The sequence below is a fragment of the Muntiacus reevesi genome, chromosome 3 (assembly GCF_963930625.1).
Source record: "Muntiacus reevesi chromosome 3, mMunRee1.1, whole genome shotgun sequence".
Lineage (NCBI taxonomy): Eukaryota > Metazoa > Chordata > Mammalia > Artiodactyla > Cervidae > Muntiacus > Muntiacus reevesi.
Genome location: NC_089251.1, coordinates 266,049,133 through 266,070,457, shown reverse-complemented (window position 1 = coordinate 266,070,457; position 21,325 = coordinate 266,049,133).

Below are 21,325 nucleotides of genomic sequence, written 5' to 3'. Positions count from 1 at the left end.
AAACAACTTCTGATCGCTAGCTGAGGTCATCAGGCACCCAGAAAAGCAGCCCATTGTCTTCAAAAGGAGGTAGGACAAAATATAAATCCAGCTTGAACATCTGGAAATTCTTGGTTAATGTGCTGTTGAAACCTAGCTTGGAAAGTTTTGAGCATTACTTTGCTTGCGTATGAGATGAGTGCAACTGTGTGGTAGTTTGAGCACTCTTTGGCATTGCCTTTCTTTGGGATTGGAACAAAAACTGACCTTTCCTAGTCCCGTGGCCACTGCTGAGTCTTCCAAATTTGCTGGCATATTGAGTGTGGCACTTTAAAAGCATCATCTTTTAGTATTTGAAATACCTGCAATACCATCACCTCCACTAGCCATGTTCGTAGTGATGCTTTCTAAAGCTCACTTGACCTCGTAGGGTTAGCGTATCCTAAGTACATCATCCAGGACAGGGAACATGGGAAGTCACGGGTAGATTTTATTTTGCCAACAGTAGGGAGTTGGCCAGGGACAAATTCTCACCACTTCCTACCACTTTAATGACTATCATTGTAAATTCCAGATATAAAAACAGGCATGTGGGTGAAAGGGCATGAGAAGAACCTGAATCCTTGGTCTCCTATGGTGGCTGTGATTGTGCCATCTGAGCTAGGCTGGACCCACAGCCACCATATTCCACTCGCTATAGGAATCCCAGTTAGTGTTCCCCTCAAGGGACATTTGGCAGTCATATTCTTAAGCTCTGAAGATCGGGATAAAGATGCAGCTCCTGCCTCCTGGCATGGTCTGCTGATGCCAGCTGGCAGCCAGGAAGCAGCACTCAGATCCACATGGTATCTCCGGTCTCCATGGAGTCTCTTCTTTCAGCTTCTCAAAGCTTAGGCCAGGTGCAGGGCCAGCTACTTGGCAAAGGCATTCATGTTCCCCTATAGGTGCCTACAGTGTCGTAGGAGGTGAGAGGCAGACCTGCATTCCAGTGTGACCTTCCTGATCTGCTTCCCTCAATCTTTGGCCTTGTCTACAGGCAGTTTCTTGTTTTTCACCGCCGCCCTATTGGGCAGCCTCAGGCCAATAATGGATGTAGTAGTCTGTCCCCACACAGTGTAAGCCATAGTTCTTATAGGAAATCCCTAATTTACACCATGAGTAGCATTTCTGCCGCTCAGATGGAAGCCTGTTTGATGCAGAATGAAAAACTGTTTAATTGGGATGGAGTACAGGTTGTATGCATGGAAAAGTGGATAAACTGCAGGGAGAGGAGTCATCAGATGCAGGCCAGGATAGCTCCTAGGGATGCATGTGGTCAGGGCTGTGGCAATGTCCACTTCACATTTCTCTTTGTGCCCTGATCCAGCACACAGTACACTTCTCTGGAGAGCTCCCCAGAGCTCCTGTCAGGAGAGCTTACTCCTCACAAGTGACCTATGGCTTAAGGGGAGCTCAAAAAGTGGAATCACAGATGAAGAAGGGCTGTCATGGACCCTGAGCTTGGCCCATATGTTTTACTTAAGCTCAGAAATGACTCAGAGCCCAGAGGGGACCTATAATGGATGAGCTATGTCAACCAGCTTGCTTTGTCTCGGCAAATGGTCTCTGCTTGGAAGGCTGATTTATTTGTGTTTTATGGCTTATTTTGTGGTGAACAAAAATCAATAAAGGCATTCATTTTCACATCTTAAATGTGCCAGGCAAAATCAGACCACTGTCACACGTGTGCTTTACATGCTCCATTTTCAAAGGTGAATGGCTGTGATTGAAATTAAATGTTGACTTGGAAGTTACCTGCAGGCTTTTCTCTTACTCACGTTCTACTAGTTCATAGCAGCAGACTGGAGGGTGACCTCGCACCTGCTACCTGGAGCTGCAGCCTGTCTGCCTAGGTCACTGATGTGCGTTGTGGCCTTCAGCACTGAGCCTGCTTTTCCCCACTGTCACCTGGATGCAGAGAGCAGGACAGAGGGCCTGTTCCTGGGCTCTGTATCCAGGAGTAGAGTTGGGACTCGAGTAACCTGAGGACCAGGAGACGAGCAGTATATTTAAGGCTGAGCAGGACATGATGTGATGCCCACAGAGACAACCCATTGTGTCAAGGCCAGGAGTACTGTTACCTCACTTCTACCCTAGCCCACCTGAGAAATGACAAGATCCAATGAGAGCAGTGGCAAGGAGGGCAGAGAAGAGGAGCTGAGAAGTCAAAGTAATTCATATTGCAAATACTCAGGGCATGGACATGAAGGCAAGGAGAAAAAGAATGGGGGCGTCTGAGAAAAGTTGGAGACTTCTGCCTGGTGAAGTTAGCTAGGTGGGTGGTGAAAGCAAGTATCATCTTATGCTCTATTAGACATCAAAGGACTTTCTTTGGAATTATTTATCTATTTTTAATTTTTTTAAATGTATTTATTTTTTAGTTGAAGGATAATTGCTTTACAGAATTTTGCTGTTTTCTGTCAAACCTCAACATGAATCAGCCATAGGTATACACATGTCCCCTCCCTCTTGAACCTCCCTCCCATCTCCCTCCCCATCCCACCCCTCTAGGTTGATACAGAGGCCCTGTTTGAGTTTCCTGAACCATGCAGCAAATTCCTGTCGGCTTTCTATTTTACATCTGGTATTGTAAGTTTCCACGTTACTCTCGTCATACATCTCACCCTCTCCTCCCCTCTCCCCATGTCCATAAGTCTATTCTCTATGTCTGTTTCTCCATTGCTGCTGGAATTATTTAATGTAATTGTTAAAATCACTTCACAAGTTAGGTCTTAGAGAAAATGTAAGCTCTACAGAAATATAGTTTATAGGACATGTGATCCATAGGAGATATTCAGAAACACATGTCCAAAAGGGTCAGGACATGAAGGTCCATCCATAGCATATCCAGGTAGTCCATTAGAGGCAGATGTCAGGATCCAGATGCTTGAGCAGAAGCTGGACTGGATGTGTATGTTTGAGGTTGTGAGTCTCTAGGTAATGTGCAAGTCATGGATGCACTTGACCTCACAAAGGTTGCTGAAGGACAAAAAATGAATGAAGGTAAGACCTTATGCGGGCTTCCCTGGAGGCTCAGATGGTAAATAATCTGCCTGAAATGGTGGAGACCCAGGCTCAATCCTGGGTTTGGGAAAATCCCCTAGAGAAGGACATGGCTGCCCATACCAGCATTCCTACCTGGGGAATACCATGGGATCACAAAGAATTGGACACAATTGAGCAACTAACATACACACACATACACCTGATTCAGTGTCCCTTTGAGCAGACAACACAGCAGAAACAAAAAAAGGTGGGGGAGAACTGGGATAGAGGGACTGGGAGAAGAAAAGTTTCAGGGGACAGCATGACAGGCACTTTACCTGAAGCCTACCAGAGTCATGCAGCAGGTCCATGTACAGATGTACTTGCTATTCATCTGATTTATCTGGAGAGAGGTGTGTTCCAGGTATAGCCAGGGGAGGATGCCAATTCCACATGGATGATGGGAATCAACAGTATCACAAGTTGGATATTAATTTTATAATCACAGGCTAGAAAAGCACAGATATCTAGAAAACAATGACACAACAATACTGAAAGTGAAGCACTGCCAATGTGTGAGTGATCTCCCTCAAGACAGATGAAGCTGAATCAAGTGTCAGGTTACCGGGAGACATGGAGTTCACCATCTGCAGTGTGGCAAAGGCTATTTCTGACACTCAGCTCAGAGGTGCAGAACTTGTGCGTTTGGCAGACTGAGATGTCCCTTTGCTGAACAGGCACCATGTTTTACATAATACAAAGGATGCCATCAATCTTCATCACCCCATTCATCCCAGTTATTGTCATTTATACCTCACCCCAATCACCAAGTCAGAGGAAGTGAACCAGCCATGGAGATTTGCTTCCTGGGAGAAGAAAATTGAATTAAATACAAATTGGAAGATTTGTTGTATCTGTGTACTGGGCATGTAGCTCTTCGTGTCCTTTTGGCCCAGAAATCAAGGTCATGATGAGACTAGGAGAAGATCCTCTCAATCACCAGGGCGTTTCCCATGACTTCTGGGACTGGACCAGGAGCGGCATACCCCAGTACGGCCCTTAACTCTAGAGATAGAGGGGATTTGAGATCATCCAAGTAAACTAGAAAAGGGATGGGCAAACAACATAGCTTGGCTGTTGATCCAGATAGAGCTCTTCTCATTTAAAAATCAATAAATTACCAAAACAGTAGTTTCTAAAATAACAAAACAAGGGATACAGAGAAAATATAAATGACTGCATTTTAGAAAAATATTTACCTTTTCAATAGGGTGAAAGAAGAAAGTTTCTATGAGTCTGAGCAAATCATTCAATAGGAAACAGGTTGAACTTTTTAAGACCACAGGATGAGCTGAAAGGGAAAGTGGGTGGAATGCTTAAGACTGCAAAGAAATGAATACATATTACCAATGAATATATCTTTGAGGTAACATAATGCAAACTTAACATTTGGGATAGCTAAGTGATGTCGAATACATGCCTGAGTAGCTTTTTCAGAAGGAAGAACTAAGGGATAAATGCTCATAAATGATAAGAGGGAAGATGAGATCAAAGTAGGACAAAGGACAGAAATGTGACATACAGTCAGGAGTCTTTCCACCCAAAATCAAGATAACCAGAGCAGCACTCTTGCTGATCTGACAAAAAGTTTGACTATGGAAATTGAAAATATCATTTTAATTTCACACTCTGAACATCTCTTAAAAAATATTTTGTATTAAAGATGTTTAAGGGGGAAAAAAGAATAACCTTTTAGTCACTTGGGCAGAAAGAGGAAAATAGACCATCTACAAGGGGACCACACTGAGACTGGCACTACCCTACTTGCTCCACAAAAGCTGGAAGAAAAAGGGTCATTCACATGGGATCTTGTGCTGGTTCCAAGAGTGAAAGTCTGTACTAGTCTCAGATATGCAGGAGTTCGATGTATACTAACTACCCAAGTCACATCCTGAAAAAAGTTATCTGAAGCAAAACTTCAACTGACTAAATGAATGAAGAGCTATTCTGAATCATCAGAGTGAATATTGTTGCTATGCACTGCCAATGCAGAACATTATTCTTGGCAAAGCAGAATCTAATGTAAGAAAAATTAATAATAGCATTTTGAGGCTAACACTATGTCTTACAGCATAATAATAAAAACTGCAAAGTAGAAAGAGATTTTGGGGAATAAAATTCTGCTAAATATCCCGTCCTACATTGGGAAACTCAAAATATATTTGATTTTTGTCTTTGATATGTATACAAGTGTTTTGAAAACTTGATGATAATCATGATATTGAAAAAAGACAAATCTACTCCAAATATCAAAAGGAGATAGTGACAAAAATGGCATTGTTTATTTATCAAAATATATAGAACAAATGAAAGAAGTCCAAACATTTTAGTTTTAAGGAATTTAATTCTGTAAATCAAAGACAGATATCAAATTGCTGTAGCAAAATTTAAAATCCAGCATCATACATCTTGCAAAAGGTATGGTTGAAACAATATATTGGAAATTTTAAATATAAAATTTGGCAGTATAGGCACTAAAACAAGCTATGTGGAAGCTTATGGAAGTCATGGGAGTATAATTTAGACAAAGATACTTGGGAAGCTCTTTTTATATTATAAGAAGTTGTGACTCACAGGGAATCTCTAATAGGCTTTAAATTTAGTGGTCCAAACACAGCTCTGCACTCAGCCTCAGTACTGAGATACTGAGTACTGGGGCATAGAACCATGTCACTCTTCTTGGGTTGTGTCCATTTGAACACAGCTACTTCATCACACACATATTTGATTGTCTTCTCCAGTAAATACAAGTGCAATTAATTTTGCTCTGAGAAATATTTGGTATTTGTAGCCTCAATTAAATTACTATCTCACATATACTCAACAGACTAGCGGTGCTCAGTGCCCTTAGAGTATCTGGTTCAGAAGAGACCTAGAAAATTAAAGAACTTGCAGAACCCTGGGTATTGCTTCAAATTCCCAGGCTCCATGGTAGAAATGCAGGAAGAATGTTGGAATGAAAAGCAAATCATAGATTGACAAGTGAAGAAAGTGAGCTGCATTTTCCTTACATGACCTTGTCCCCACCTCCATCTCTTCTTTGCTTCTTCTTCCTCTTTTCCTCTCCTTTCTCCTCCTCCTTCTCCTTCCTCCTCCTTCTCTTCTTCTTTTCACTTTACCTTCTTCAGTTAAAGTACATATTTTCCAGTAAACTCTATATTGTGTCAAGGGGTCATGTGAGTACAAAGGTGGACAGTGGGGTTTCTGTGGAACTGACAATTTTCTGTTTCTTGACTGGGTTCTGGTAACAGTGATATTTTCAATTTGTTTCTTTTTACATTTGCTAATTATATATATGTTCCACATTTATATTGTTTCTCCATATATTTTTAAAAAGCAGTTTCCATCATTTAGCAAATGGGATATTTCACATCATAAATGGAATCTCCAGCTTGTCTTGAATCAAATGACGGTACAGTTGAACTGTGTTGGAGGATTGAGTAACTTGTGCCTTCACAAGGAATGCGACTTTTCTTGCTCATCTGAGGTCCAGCTGGTTAACTTTACTCCCTCTGGAGTATAAAGTCATTCCTCTGTGGTCAGCACAGATCCGCTTCAGTGCCACCTCCCTCCCTTCCCAAGTCTGTACACAAAATGTGTAACTGTTCCCTTTATTCTAAGAAGTGTAACCCTGTAAACAGAGGCTCTATTTCCATATTTTGCATATTTTTTTGCCAGTTTACATAAGACATGTCCCTGCAATTTGTATTTATATCTGTACCAAACAACCAGATTTCTCTGTAGTTTGTCAAATATAGTCACCAACACAGTAAATAATCCCAGTTCACCCCCAAGAACACACCAAATTTGATTCATTTGTCTTGATGGGATTGTACACTTCTCTCAGGCCCATTAAAAACCATCACTTTAGAAGGAGCCTTGGGAGTGTGGTTAGGGAGACAGAATGAATAGGGCTTTCTTCACCTCTTACCTTTGTGATGTAACACCTACCCCTGACACCTCCTAATCCCATTCTGGGTCTCCTTATGAGCTAACCACTTATCAAGGGAAGCCAGTTTCAGACATTACACATTGCCCAAGCACAGAAAATCAGCTTATCTTACCAGCTGCTTTTGTTGGACTCATGATTGAGAAGAGAAGCCCCACTATGTACAGAACATCTACTGGTGATGAGGGCCAACGTCTTTCATGTACTGCTCACCATTAAAGAGATGGCTCATCTTCACTGGAAAGAGACCTTCTTTTCAAGTTCTGTGTTCAGGAGTTGTGTGTGTTGGCTTACAAGGCATCTGAGTGGTTCTCTTGATGGTTTGACACCAGAAGGACTTGTGCCTGTGTGACAGTTTGAAGGAGCCAGAGGGGCCTGGTGAGCTTACCAAGAAGGTGAGGCTGAGACTCCCCTGCTTCATTGGTTAAGGCTCTGTACTTCCAATGTGGAGGAGCAGGTTGTATTGCTGATTGGGGAACTAAGATCCCACCTACCACAGCGAGCTGGCAGAAAGAAAGAGAAGTGAGACTGCCTGCACATTTCTTACACAGTCTCTGTGATAAAAGAATCTTCTCGCCTAAATGAAAAAAAAAAATCTCTTAACTGACAGCATTTGGAATAGTTGCTTTGTATTTTGGCACCCCAAGTGAGGGGAAAAACACACAACATCTCATCCAGATGAGCTGAATAAATCTTTGAATAAGAACTTCTCAAATGGCCATGACTGGAATAGTAACCTAAGGAGGGAGAAAGAAAGAAAAATGTGTTTTGGCCAAAGACCACTAGCTTCCCTGGTTAGATAAAGCCAGTTCATGAACTGATTTAAAAATAAATTGCCAATGGGAGGAGGAGGGGCTGCCTGCCAACATTAAGAAATATGCATTGTACATCACAGAAAAGTATACACTTTGTATAATAATCTCTCAACTCTTGCTCTAAAAATCTACAGAAGTGGGGAAATAGATGTAATTCATCACACCTAAGTATTAGTCCTAGATGACAAGAAGTTTTATGTAGTAGATAAACAGATAATTTTTGATAGACTATGTTTATGACACGTACTGGGCTAGGCAGTCTTAACCATATTTTTCTAAAGTATTTTAATATATTCCTATCAACAATGTTGTTTTATGCCTATAAATTTATAACCACTTCTATTATTGTCTTTAGTCTAAATATGAAGAAACTGAGAGTCATATATTTTAAATAATTCCAAGGACAAATACCTAATACAGGTAAATCTGGGGTTGGAATTTAGGGTTGTCTTGAGAGAAATATTGAAAAGCACAAAAATAGTAACAGTGTATTTGGGCTTCTCCTTCCACCACTCCATACTACTGGTTAATTAGTAAACTGAAATCATATACAGAAAATTGCTTTCAATCATTGAACAAACACAAAAATATGATCACTAAAATAAAGAGAAAAAATGAAGTGACATCTAAGTTTTCCCAGTTTTCTGCTGGGGATACTTTCCAGATAAGAGCAGAGAAAGAACACCCCAGGACACCATGGTCTCAAAGAACTGAGAAAATAAATGGAATTGTAAAGTGGATATGGCTATAATTATAGAATTAAGTAATGGAGAGTGGTCATGTTGTTTGTTATTGAATACAAAGCTATGCTTGGGTTGGATAAAATGCCATCAGGCCAAGCAAGAAACTTTCAGGGTGATGAAGGCTGATAGTTTGTGTAACTCTTACAGTATAAAGAGATTTTAAATTCCAAAGAGCCAAGGTGGAGTTACCTTGTTAAAAAACCCAGGACAATCTGTCAAAACTGAAGAAAAATCACATCTTAACAGTAAAAGTAAACTCTACCTATAATAGAAACTATTCTACACATGACCAGATTAAAACAAGCCTCATATGAATTGTGATTTTTGTTTTTGTTTTGGTTCTGTGAAAAATGTCATTGGTAATTTGATAAGGATTGTATTGAATCTGTACATTTCTTTGAGTAGTATAGTCATTTTCACAATATTAATTCCTCCAAGAACATGGTTTATCTTTCCATCTGTTTATGTCATCTTTGATTTCTTTCATCAATGTCTTATAGTTTTCTAGGTGCAGCTCTTTTGTCTCCAACAATCTGTGTTGCACAACAAACTGATCTTCAAGTAAATTGATAGCCAAAACTTAAAATCAATAATCTTTAAAAATGACCTCCCCCCAATCCAGATGCTCAACAACATAAGAATCACAATGTCAGTATCCAACAAAAAGAATTAATAAACATAAAAAGAAGAGAAAAATGTCAACTATATCCAGAAGGAAAGTCAGTCACAGACTCAAATTATATAGATGATAGAATTAGAAGACAAGGACCTTAAAACATCCATTATAAGAACTGAAGTCGCTCAGTCATGTCCAACTCTTTGCAATCCCATGGATGGTAGCCTACCAGGCTCCTCAGTCCATGGCATTTTCCAGGCAAGAGTCCTGGAGTGGGTTGTCATTTCCTTCTCCAGGGGATCTTCCCAACCCAGGAATTGAACCCATGTCTCCCGCATTGCAGGCAGACGCTTTACCATCTGAGCCACTAAATGTTTAAAGTAAACATAAAATATAATGAGAAAGAGATTAAAAATGAAAAATTAAATGAAGTTTTCAGAGATAAAGAAAATAACAATATGTGAAGTTTAAAGTTTAACTGGTGGACATAATAAAGACTAGACACTACATAAGAAAAGATTTGGAAAGTTAAAACATTACAGTATTATCAAGGGTGAAACAGATCACCAGCCCAGGTTGGTGCATGAGACAAATGCTCAGGGCTGGTGCACTGGGAAGACCCAGAGGGATCAGGTGGAGAGGGAGGGGGGAGGGGGGATCGGGATGTGGAATACAAATAAATCCATGGCTTATTCATGTCAATGTATGGCAAAAAACGCTACAATATTGTAAAGTAGTTAGCCTCCAACTAATAAAAATTTAAAAAAAAATTTACAATAGAAACTATTCAATTGAAGCACACAAAGGAAAAAAATTAAAAATAAGCAAAGATTTAGTGACTTTGGGATAGTTTGAATTTTCAACAGATGTGTAACTAAGAGTTCAAGAAGGAAGGGGTGAAGAAAAAGTTCCTCAACAAACAAAAGCCAAAAAGCTTTCAAATTTGGTATAAATTATCTTTCCTGGCAGAGAAGACAATGGGACCCCACTCCAGTACTCTTGCGTGGAAAATCCCATGGACAGAGGAGCCTGGTAGGCTGCCGTCCATGGGGTCTCTAATAAGAGTCAGACACGACTGAGCAACTTCACTTTCACTTTCATGCATCCAAGGAAATGGCAAGCCACTCCAGTGTTCTTGCCTGGAAAATCCCGGATACGGGGGATCCTGGTGGGCTGCCGTCTATGGGGTCGTACAGAGTCGGACACAACTGAAGTGACTTAGCAGCAGTAACAGCAGCATCTTGCCTGGAGAATCCCATGGACAGAGGAGCCTGGTAGGCTACAGCCCACGGGGTCGCAAAGAGTCAGACACAACTGAGCAACTTCACTTTCCCTTTTTTTCATAAGCCCGTAAATCTAAGAAGATAACAAAATCCAAGTAAGATTAACACAAAGGAAACCAAACAAAATCACTTCAAAATACAACTGCCAATAAATCAGGACTTATTAGGATCTTATCAGGACTTACTGGGTTTCCCCAATGGCTCAGATGGTAAAGAATAGGCAGGAGAGACCCAGGTTCAACCTCTGGGTGGGGAAGATCCTGTGGAGAAGGAAATGACAACCCACTCCAATATTCTTGCCTGGTAAATTCCATGGACAGAGGAGCCAGGAGGGCTATGGTCCATGGGGTTACAAAGAGTTGAACATGACTCAATGACTAAGAATTATCTAGTATTAAATACTTATGTGAATAAATATATGAAGTCAATGACTTAAATTTCTATGTTGATAAAATAGAAAACTAAACACAAAGTACAGCAAAGGAATAATAAAACAAAAGTAGAAGTCAATTGAAAACCAGAGAAATAAGAGAAAAAATAAATCACAGTGGAAAAAATATGAAAAAGACTACATAGTATGAATCACTTTGCTGTCCATTAGAAACTAACACTTTGTAAGTCAACATAAGAATTTAATGACACTAAAAAGTGTTTCTTTCAAAATAGCAATGAAATTGTTAAACTTATAGCTAGACTTTTTCAAGAAAAATTAAAGGAAACAAAAATACCATATCAGGAGCAAGAATAAAAAGACTATCACTATATATTTGTCAAGTATTAATAGAATATTAGGTAGATACTATTTTATTAATAACTTTATGTCAACAAATTTGACAATACAGATGAAAGAGTCACATTTCCTGAAAAAAAAATACAGAAGTATGAAATAGAAAATTTGAATAGACATATTTTAAATAGAAATATGTAAAGATAGGCCTTCACTAGTAGCTCAGTTGGTAAAGAATTCACCTGCAATGCAAGAGACCCAGGTTCAATTTCTGGGTTGGGAAGATCCCCTGGAGAAGGGATAGGCTAACCACTCCAGTATTCTTGGGCTTCCCTTGAGGCTCAGCTGGTAAAGAATCCTCCCATTTCCTGAAGTGAAATGGCAACCCTCTCCAGTATTCTTGCCTGGAGAATCCCATGGACAGAGAAGTCTGGCAGGCTACAGTCCATGGGGTTGCAAGAGTAGGACACGATGTACTGACTAAACTACCACATATAAAGATAAAGACATCTGTAAAGAAAATATAGGCCCAGATAACTTAAACCAAACCTTAAAGGAAGAAATTCACTTCTACAAAAAAATATTTTGTAAAAGAGAAAAATCTTACAAATTTATTTTATGAGGAACTTATTACTCAGACATCAAAGCAAAAAATTTGAAGTCAAAAAGTCTTATAAGCATACAAACAAACATTATTTAAAATATTAGTGAATTTATTTCATGATACATCGTGAGAAACTTGAGCTTGTTCAAAGAATACAAGGTTGATTTAATCATTGAAAATTGATCATTGTAATTCTCCACATAAACAGAATAAGAAGAAAATATGCATTATATATATATTAATATATATATATATATATATATATATCAACATCGATTAATATATGCAATCAACAGCAATTCATGATAAAAACCGTCAGAGCACTCAGGATAGAAAGGAATTTTGCAACGTAATGAAAAGCATCTTAAAAAAAAAAAAAACCCTTTAACTTACATAATAATGAGGAAGGAACGCTAGTCCCTGAAAGTTGTTAATACTCGCAAGAAGTTCCATACTCAGCATGTGTATTCAAAACTGCAACTCAATCAAAATTCTAACAAGTTTTCTGTTGAAAATGACAAGTTATTACCCAAACTTATAGGACAATTCAAAACCATCTTAAAAAGGAGGATTGAAGGATTATACTATTTCATATCAAGAATTTTTAATACTATAAAACTACATGATTCACCTAGAGCCAGACATCCTGAATGTGAAGTCAAGTGGGCCTTAGAAAGCATCACTACGAACAAAGCTAGTGGATGTGATGGAATTCCAGTTGAGCTATTTCAAATCCTGAAAGATGATGCCATGAAAGTGCTGCACTCAATATGCCAGCAAATTTGCAAAACTCAGCAGTGGCCACAGGACTGGAAAAAGCCAGTTTTCATTCCAATCCCTAGAAAAGACAATCCCAAAGAATGCTCAAACTACCGCACAATTGCACTCATCTCACACTCTAATAAAGTAATGCTCAAAATTCTCCAAGCCAGGCTTCAGCAATACATGAACCGTGAACTTCCAGATGTTCAACCTGGTTTTAGAAAAGGCAGAGGGACCAGAGATCAAATTGCCAATATCTGCTGGATCATCGAAAAAGCAAGAGAGTTCCAGAAAAACATCTATTTCTGCTTTATTGACTACGCCAAAGCCTTCGACTGTGTGGATCACAATAAACTGTGGGAAATTCTAAAAGAGATGGAAATACCAGACCACCTGACCTGCCTCTTGAGAAACCTGTATGCAGATCAGGAAGCAACAGAACTGGACATGGAACAACAGACTGGTTCTAAATAGGAAAAGGAGTACGTCAAGGCTATATGTTGTCACCCGGCTTAGTTAACTTATATGCAGAGTACATCATGAGAAGCGCTGGGCTGGAAGAAGTACAAGCTGGAATCAAGATTGCTGGGAGAAATATCAATAACCTCAAATATACAGATGATACCACCCTTATGGCAGAGAGTGAAGAGAAACTGAAAAACCTCTTGATGAAAGTGAAAGAGGAGAGTGAAAAAGTTGGCTTAAAGCTCAACATTCAGAAAACTAAGATTGTGGCATCTGGTCCCATCACCTCATGGGAAATAGATGGGGAGACAGTAGAAACAGTGTCAGGCTTTATTTTTTGGGCTCCAAAATCACTGTGGATGGTGACTGAAGTCATGAAACTAAAAGACACTTACTCCTTGGAAGGAAAGTTAGGACCAACCTAGACAGCATATTAAAAAGCAGAGACATTACTTTGCCATCAAAGGTCGATCTGGTCAAGGCTATGGTTTTTCCAGTGGTCATGTATGGGTGTGAGAGTTGGACTGTGAAGAAAGCTGCGTGTTGAAAAATTGATGCTTTTGAACTGTGGTGTTGGAGAAGACTCTTAAGAGTCCCTTGGACTACAAGGAGATCCAACCAGTCCATCCTAAAGGAGATCAGTCCTGGGTGTTCACTGGAAGGACTGATGCTGAAGCTGAAACTGCAGTACTTTGGCCACCTCATGCGGAGAGTTGACTCATTGGAAAAGACCTTGATGCTTGGAGGGATTGGGGGCAGGAGGAGAAGGGGACGACAGAGGATGAGATGGCTGGATGGCATCACCGACTCGATGGATATGAATTTGAGTAAACTCCGGGAGTTGATGATGGTCAGGGAGGCCTGGCGTGCTGCGATTCATGGGGTCACAAAGAGTCTGACACAACTGAGCGACTGATCTGAACTGACATCTGAAGACAGTGGAACTTTTGTGTGTCAATAGATATAGCTCACTAGATCATGACTGACTTTTAACAAAAGCTTCAAGGCAATTCAGTGGGAAGAAATTATACTTTTCAGACAATTTGTGCTTTGACTATGGGATACCCATATGAAAGGAAAAAAAAAAAACTTTACACACTACTTCATGGCATTTACAATATTTACTTTTTAAGGTTCTTATATATAAATTGAAAGCTAAAACTATTAAGCTTCCAGAATAAAATGTCAGAAAATCTTCAGAATGAACAAAAGTCATGGACCAGATTGCTTCACAGGGAAATTCTACCAAACATTAAAAGAAGCTAAGAACCTTCACAAACTATACCCCCAAAAGTGAAAAGGAACATTCAAGCTCATTGTCGAGGCCAGCACAACCCTGATACCAAAATCAGACAAAGGAACTATAGAAAAATAAAATTACAGACCAATATCACTGATGAACAGATGCAAAACTATTAAAACATTAGCAAATCAAATTCAATAATACATTTGAAGGATCATGCATCATTCTGAAGTGGGATTTATTGTAGGGATGCAAATATTTCAGTATCCACAGATTAATCAATGTGATGCAGCACATTAAAAAATAAAAGATAACAATTACATGATAATTTCAATAAAAGGAGAAAAAAACATTTGAAAAAATTCAAGATCCATTCATAATTAAATTTCTCATCAAAATGTGTGTATAGGAAACATATTTCAATGTAATAAATTCTATTTATTACAAGTGTACAGCCAACACGATACTTAATGGTGAAAAACAAAAAGCTGCTCTTCTAACATCAGAAAGAAGACAAAGGTGCACACTTTTGCCATATCTATTTAATATAATATTGGATGTTCTAGCCACAACAAATCAGATAATAAAAGAAATAAAAGACCTCCAAATTGGAAAGGAAGAAGTAAAGCTGTCACTAATTGCAGATAGCATGATACTATATATAGAAAAGCCTAAAGATCCCCACAAACTATTAGAACTCATATATGAATTCAGTAAAACTGTAGGGCCCAAAAATTAATATACATAAATCTGCCAATTTCTGTACACTAATTGTGAACTATCAGAAAGAGAAATCGAGAAGTGTTGGTGAAGTAAGTGAGAAAGAGAAAAGCAAATATTATATTTTTATGCATATATGTGGAATCTAGAAAAATGGTATAGATGACCTTTTTGTAGGGCAGGAATAGAGATGCAAACATAGAGAACAAAGGTGTGGACATGGTGGGGGAGGGGTGGGGTGAATTGGGAGATTGGGATTGACATATACACATTACCATGTGTAAAATAGCTAGTGGAAACCTGCTGTATAGTACAGGGAGCTCAGCTCAGTGCTCTGTGTTGACTTAGGTGGGGGAGTAGGGAGTGTGGTCCAAGAAGGAGGGGATATATGTATACATATAGGTGATTCACTTTGTTGTACTGAAGAAATTAACCCAATATTGTAAAGCAACTATGCTTCAATTAAAAAAAGAGAAAAGAGAAATCAAGAAAACAATTTCATTTGCAGTTGCATTAAACAGAATAAAACACTTAGAAATGAATTTAACCAAAGAGGTAAAAGACATGTACTAGGAAAACAATAAGAAATTGAAGATAGAATGAATAAATGCAAAGGTATTTCAAGTTCATATGACATAACTTTATACGTGGAATCTAAAAAAGAAATGATACGAATGAACTTATCTACAAACAGAACCAAACTCACAGACTTAGAGAACAAACTTATGGTCGCCATGGAGGAAGAATGGGGGAAAGGGATAGTCATGGAATTTGGGATCAACATTACACACTGCTACATTTAGATGGATAACCAACAATGCCCTACTGTATAGCACATGGAACTGTGCTCAATGTTATGTGGTAGCTTGGATGAGAAGAGAGAATGGGTGAGAATGGATACGTATATATGTACGGCTGAATCCCTTTGCTGTCCACCTGAAGCTGTCACAGCACTGTTAATTGGCTATGATCCAATGTAAAATAAAGTTGCTTTTTTTTTAAGTAGAAAGAAAATGAAAACTTTAATTCAAAAAGATGCATGCACCCTAATGCTTATCGCAGTATTCACCATGCAGCCTAGAAATTCCACTTCTTAGTATTTAACCAAGCTAATTATAAACATATGCACACACAAAACTCAAATATTTATGTCAGTTTCATTTATAACGTCTCAAAACTAGAAACCACTGAGATGACCAACAAAATGTGAATAAGTAAATCGTGGCATGTCCACAAAGTGGAATAAGACTAAAAAATAAAAGATATAGACTTGAATAACTAAAAAAACAATTGTGAATAAAACAGAAAAGTGGAAGTATCAATGTATCCAATCTCAGCACTAATATAGCTTCAGTAATCAAGTTTGTGTATTATTGAGGCAGAACTAGACACATAAGTCAATGGAACTGAGTAAAGAACACAAAATATGTTTTGTTTGTTTTATTTTGACAAGTGTGCATAAGAAATCAATGAAGAAGAGCCAGTCAATTCAACAAATGTTGTTGGAAAAAATGGATATCCATGGGAGAAAAAAACAAAGCAAACAAACAAACAAAAAGATTAAAAAAAAAAAAAACCTTAGACCTCATGCCTATAAGAAAATTCACTCAAATTAGAGCATAGGCTTTTGTTTGTTGTCATTCAGTCTCTATGTCGTGTCTAACTCTAATGTTACCCCATGGACTGCAGCACATCAGACTTCCTTATCCTTCGCTGTCTTCCAGAGTTTGCTCAAACTCATGTCCATTTAGTCGGTGATGCCATCCAACCAGCTCATCCTCTGTCATCCCCTTCGCCTCCTGCCTTGAATCATAGACATAAAGCAAAATTTTTAAAAATAGGAGAAAATCATCAACACCTACAACTAGGCAGAGTTATTAGACTTAATATCAAAAGTGAAAGTTTGAAAGTGTTAGTCATTCAGTCATGTATGACTCTTTGTGACCCCACAGACTGTAGCCTGCCAGGCTCCTGTGTCCATAGAATTCTCTAGCAAGAATACTGGAGTGGGTAGCCATTTCCTTCTGCAGCAGATCTACCTGACCCAGGGATTGAACCCAGGTCTCTTACATTGCAGGCAGATTCTTTACCATCTGAGCCACATGATCCATAAAAGAAAAAAGAAGTGGACCTCATCAAAATTAAAAATTTCTCCCCAGGAAAAGATCTAGTTAAGAGAATGAAATAGAAGAGACAAACAGGGAGAAAACATTTGAAGACCACATATTTGATAAAAGACTAGTATTTGAATTATATAAAGAATTCTCAAAAAGTCAACATAAAATAACAAAGAGTTCAATTTGAAAATGGACAAAAGAACATCAATTGGGATTTTATCAAAAAAGTCTGTACAGGTGACAAAAGAGCATATGAAATACAGACTACAACCACAATGAACTACTGCCACACACCTATCAAAATAATGTAAAACTTAGTGGTAATACTAAATCCTAAAATGAACACAGAAACTATTAATAGAGCACTAATATATTGCTGGTGGGAATGTAAAATGATGCAGTCGCTTTGTTGAAGTTTGGTAATTTCCCGGACAGTTAAGTATGCAACAACTATTAACGCAGCAACTTCTCTCTTGAATATTAATCCCAGAGAAATGAAAACTTATATTTACACAAAATCCTAGTTTCACTCTTATTTGCTAAAAACTAAAATCAACCCAGATGAACTTAGCTGGGTTAAACAATCTGTGATATGTCCATAAAACAGAATACTCAGCACAGAAACTGAATATTATATGACTCTCCAGGAATTGTTGTGGATGTAAAAACGCCAATCTCAAAAGGATACACTGCATTATTTCATCTATATAACATTCTAGAATAATATCAGAGAAATGAAGAAGTTATTGTGGCTGCCAGCATTAACTAGTGGAGGAGAGCAATAGGGAACAGAGTGTTACTGTAAAAGGACCACCTGAATGATATTTGTAATGAATATATTCTCTATCTTGACTGGATTAATGTCAGTATCATGGTTATAACATTATGCTATGGTTTTTCAAGAGGCTAACATTAAAGAAAACTGAGTACAGGTTGTAAAGGCATATTTGTACTATTTCTCAAAATGGCATACTATTAATAATTTATGGTGATCTCAAAATAAAAAATTTAATTAAAAAACATTGCCTCCAAACCTGATTTGTTTTAATATATATGGACACTTAGTTATATACAAAAACTTACAGTTGGTCCTCCATATCTGTGAATTCCACATCTATTGATTCAAAAATCTTCAGATCAAAAACTTGAAAAAAAAAATTCCAGAAAGTACCAAAAACAAAACTTAAATTTGTCACACATGGACAACTGTTAATATTTTTATAGCATTTGCATTGTATTTACTACTATTTGCATTATAAAGCATTTGCATTGTATTATATCTTAACAATCTAAAGATTATTTAAAGTATATGGGAAGATGTAGCTTATATGTAAATACTATGCCTTTTTATGAAGGAATTCAAGTATGCATGGATTTTGGTATCTTTGAAGGGTTATGGAAACAAATCCCCAAAGATATTGAGGGGTGATAGTATTAGTATGTACATATACATAATATATTGGAGAAGGAAAGGGCAACCCACTCCAATATTCTTGCCTGGGAAATTCCATGGACAGAAGAGTCTGGTGGGCTACAGTCCATGGGGTTGCAAGAATAGGTGACTTAGTAACTGAACCCCCACTACCATGCATACAATATATGCATATATATATATATATATATATATATATATATATATATATATACACACACACACACACACACACACATATATATATAATATACATAAATATATTCTGGCTCTGTCCACTGAGAGGACCTCAAAGCAGTGACATTACAGTAACAGTGAGCAGAGTCAGAGACCAGATTTTAATTCCTAATTACCATCCTCCATTAAAATGAATTAAAGTTTCTTGGAGAAATGGACTATTCTAGGGCTGGGTCTTAGAAAACACATACTGAGCCTGGGGCATCTTATGCCAAAAATTAAGGAGGAACTTTAAAAAAGGTATGTAATGCCAGCCTGAAAGAGTTCCAAAGACCAAAATTTAAAAAAAAAAAAAAATATGGGCAACAAAATAAATAATGTGGTATCGGATTATAATTCAAAGTAAAAAATAAATATATGCCAATGCTAATTTAAATAAGTGATTAAATGTATAAACCGGGAGAAATAATAGATCTTTCTTACAGATGAATTTCAAATAATAAATGTACATGAAATGTGGGAAATAGAAAATCACCCTTAAAATACCACTATAATAAATACTGTTGGTAAGATCCACTAATGAATTCTAAAATTAGAAAACTAAACTTTAAGAAGAAACAGAACATATAGTTTTCAATATTAAAATGGTTATTAATTATTCTGATGGTTTTAATGTGTATTCACAATTATTTGATATACCTCTATCCAAGAAGTGGAGTTAATTCCCCCTATTTAAAAGTGGACTGGTCTTAATGACTTCTTTCTAACTACCAGAGTGTGGAAAGGAGATAGTTTCTTTACAGTGGAGACAGCTGACAGGTAATAACTGAGGTCAAGGTTAGTATCACCAGTAATAAGTCATACTGATATCACATCCTTGCTGATGTGATGAGGTATGACTGGCACCTCACTTCTGTGGTATTATTGCATAAATTCTATCACTCCAGCACACATGAAAGCATATCAGCTGAATACAAATGGAAATACATACTATATAATACCTGGGTAAAGTTTCAATGTGTTGGTTCACAAAAACACAAAGAAAGACTGAGAAACTATAAACATTGGAGAAGACTAAGGAAACTTGATGGCCAAATGCAATAATGTCTTCTTCTAGATTAGACATTGAAATAGAAAATAAAAAGACATTATTCAAAAAAGTTGCAAAGTATGAATAAAGTCTATCAGTTCAGTCCAGTTCAGTTGCTCAGTCCTTTCCAAATCTGTGACCCCATGGACTGCAGCATGCCAGGCCTCACTGTCCATCATCAACTCCCAAAGCTTGCAGAAACTCATGTCCATCGAGTCAGTGATAACATCCAACCATCTCATCCTTTGTTATCCCCTTCTCCTCCTGCCTTCAATGTTTCCCAACATCAGGTTCTTTTCCAATTAGTCAGTTCTTCACATCAGGAATCCAAAGTATTGGAGCTTCAGCTTCAGCATCAGTCCTTCCAATGAATATTTAGGACTGATTTCCTTTAGGATTAACTGATTGGATCTTCTTGCAGTCCAAGAGACTCTCAAGAGTCTTATCCTACACAACAGTTCAAAAGCATCAATTCTTCAACACTCAGCTTTCTTTATAGTCGAGCTATCACATCCATACATGACTTCTAGAAAAACCATAGTTTTGACGAGAACAAATGGACATTTGTTGGTAAAGTAATGTCTCTGCTTCTTAATATGCTGTCCAGGTGGATCATAGTTTTTCTTCCAAGGAGGAGGTGCCTTTTAATTTCATGGCTGCACTCACCATCTGCAGTGATTTTGGAACCCAAGAAAACTAAGTCTCTCATTGTTTCCACTGTTTCCCCACCTATTTGCCATGGAGTAATGGGACTGGATGCCATGATCTTAGTTTTCTGAATGTTGAGTTTTAAGCCAACATTTTCACTCTCCTCTTTCACTTTCATCAAGAGGCTCTTTAGTTCTTTGCTTTCTACCATAATGATGGTGTCATCTGCGTATCTGAGCTTATTGATATTTCTGCCAGCTATCTTGATTCCAGTTTGTGCTTCATCCAGCCTGGCATTTCACATGATATACTCTGCATATAAATTAGGTAAACAGGGTGACAATATACAGCCTTGACATACTCCTTTCCCGGTTTAGAACCAGTCTATTGTTCCATGTCCAGTTCTAACTGTTGCTCCTTGATCTGCATACAGATTTCTCAGGAGGCAGATCAGTTGGTCTGGTATTCCCATCTCTTTCAGAATTTTCCACAATTTATTGTGATCCACAATCAAAGCCTTTGGCATAATCAATAAAGCAGAAGTAGATATATTTTCTGGAACGCTCTTGCTTTCCCAATGATCTAATGAATGTTGACAATTTGACCTCTGTTTCCTCTACCTTTTCTAAATCCAGCTTGAACATCTGGAAGTTCACAGTTCATGTACTGTTGAAGCCTGGTGAAAGGTTGTTGCTGAACGATAAGACTCGGGATTCTTGGCCTCCGGAGGAGACGAATTCAATCCGGGGCCAGAGACGAGGCTGGATCGCTCAGAGCTTTTGTGTAATAAAGTTTTATTAAAGTATAAAGGAGATAGAGAAAGCTTCTGACATAGGCATCAGAAGGGGGCAAAAGAGAACCCCCCTCCCAG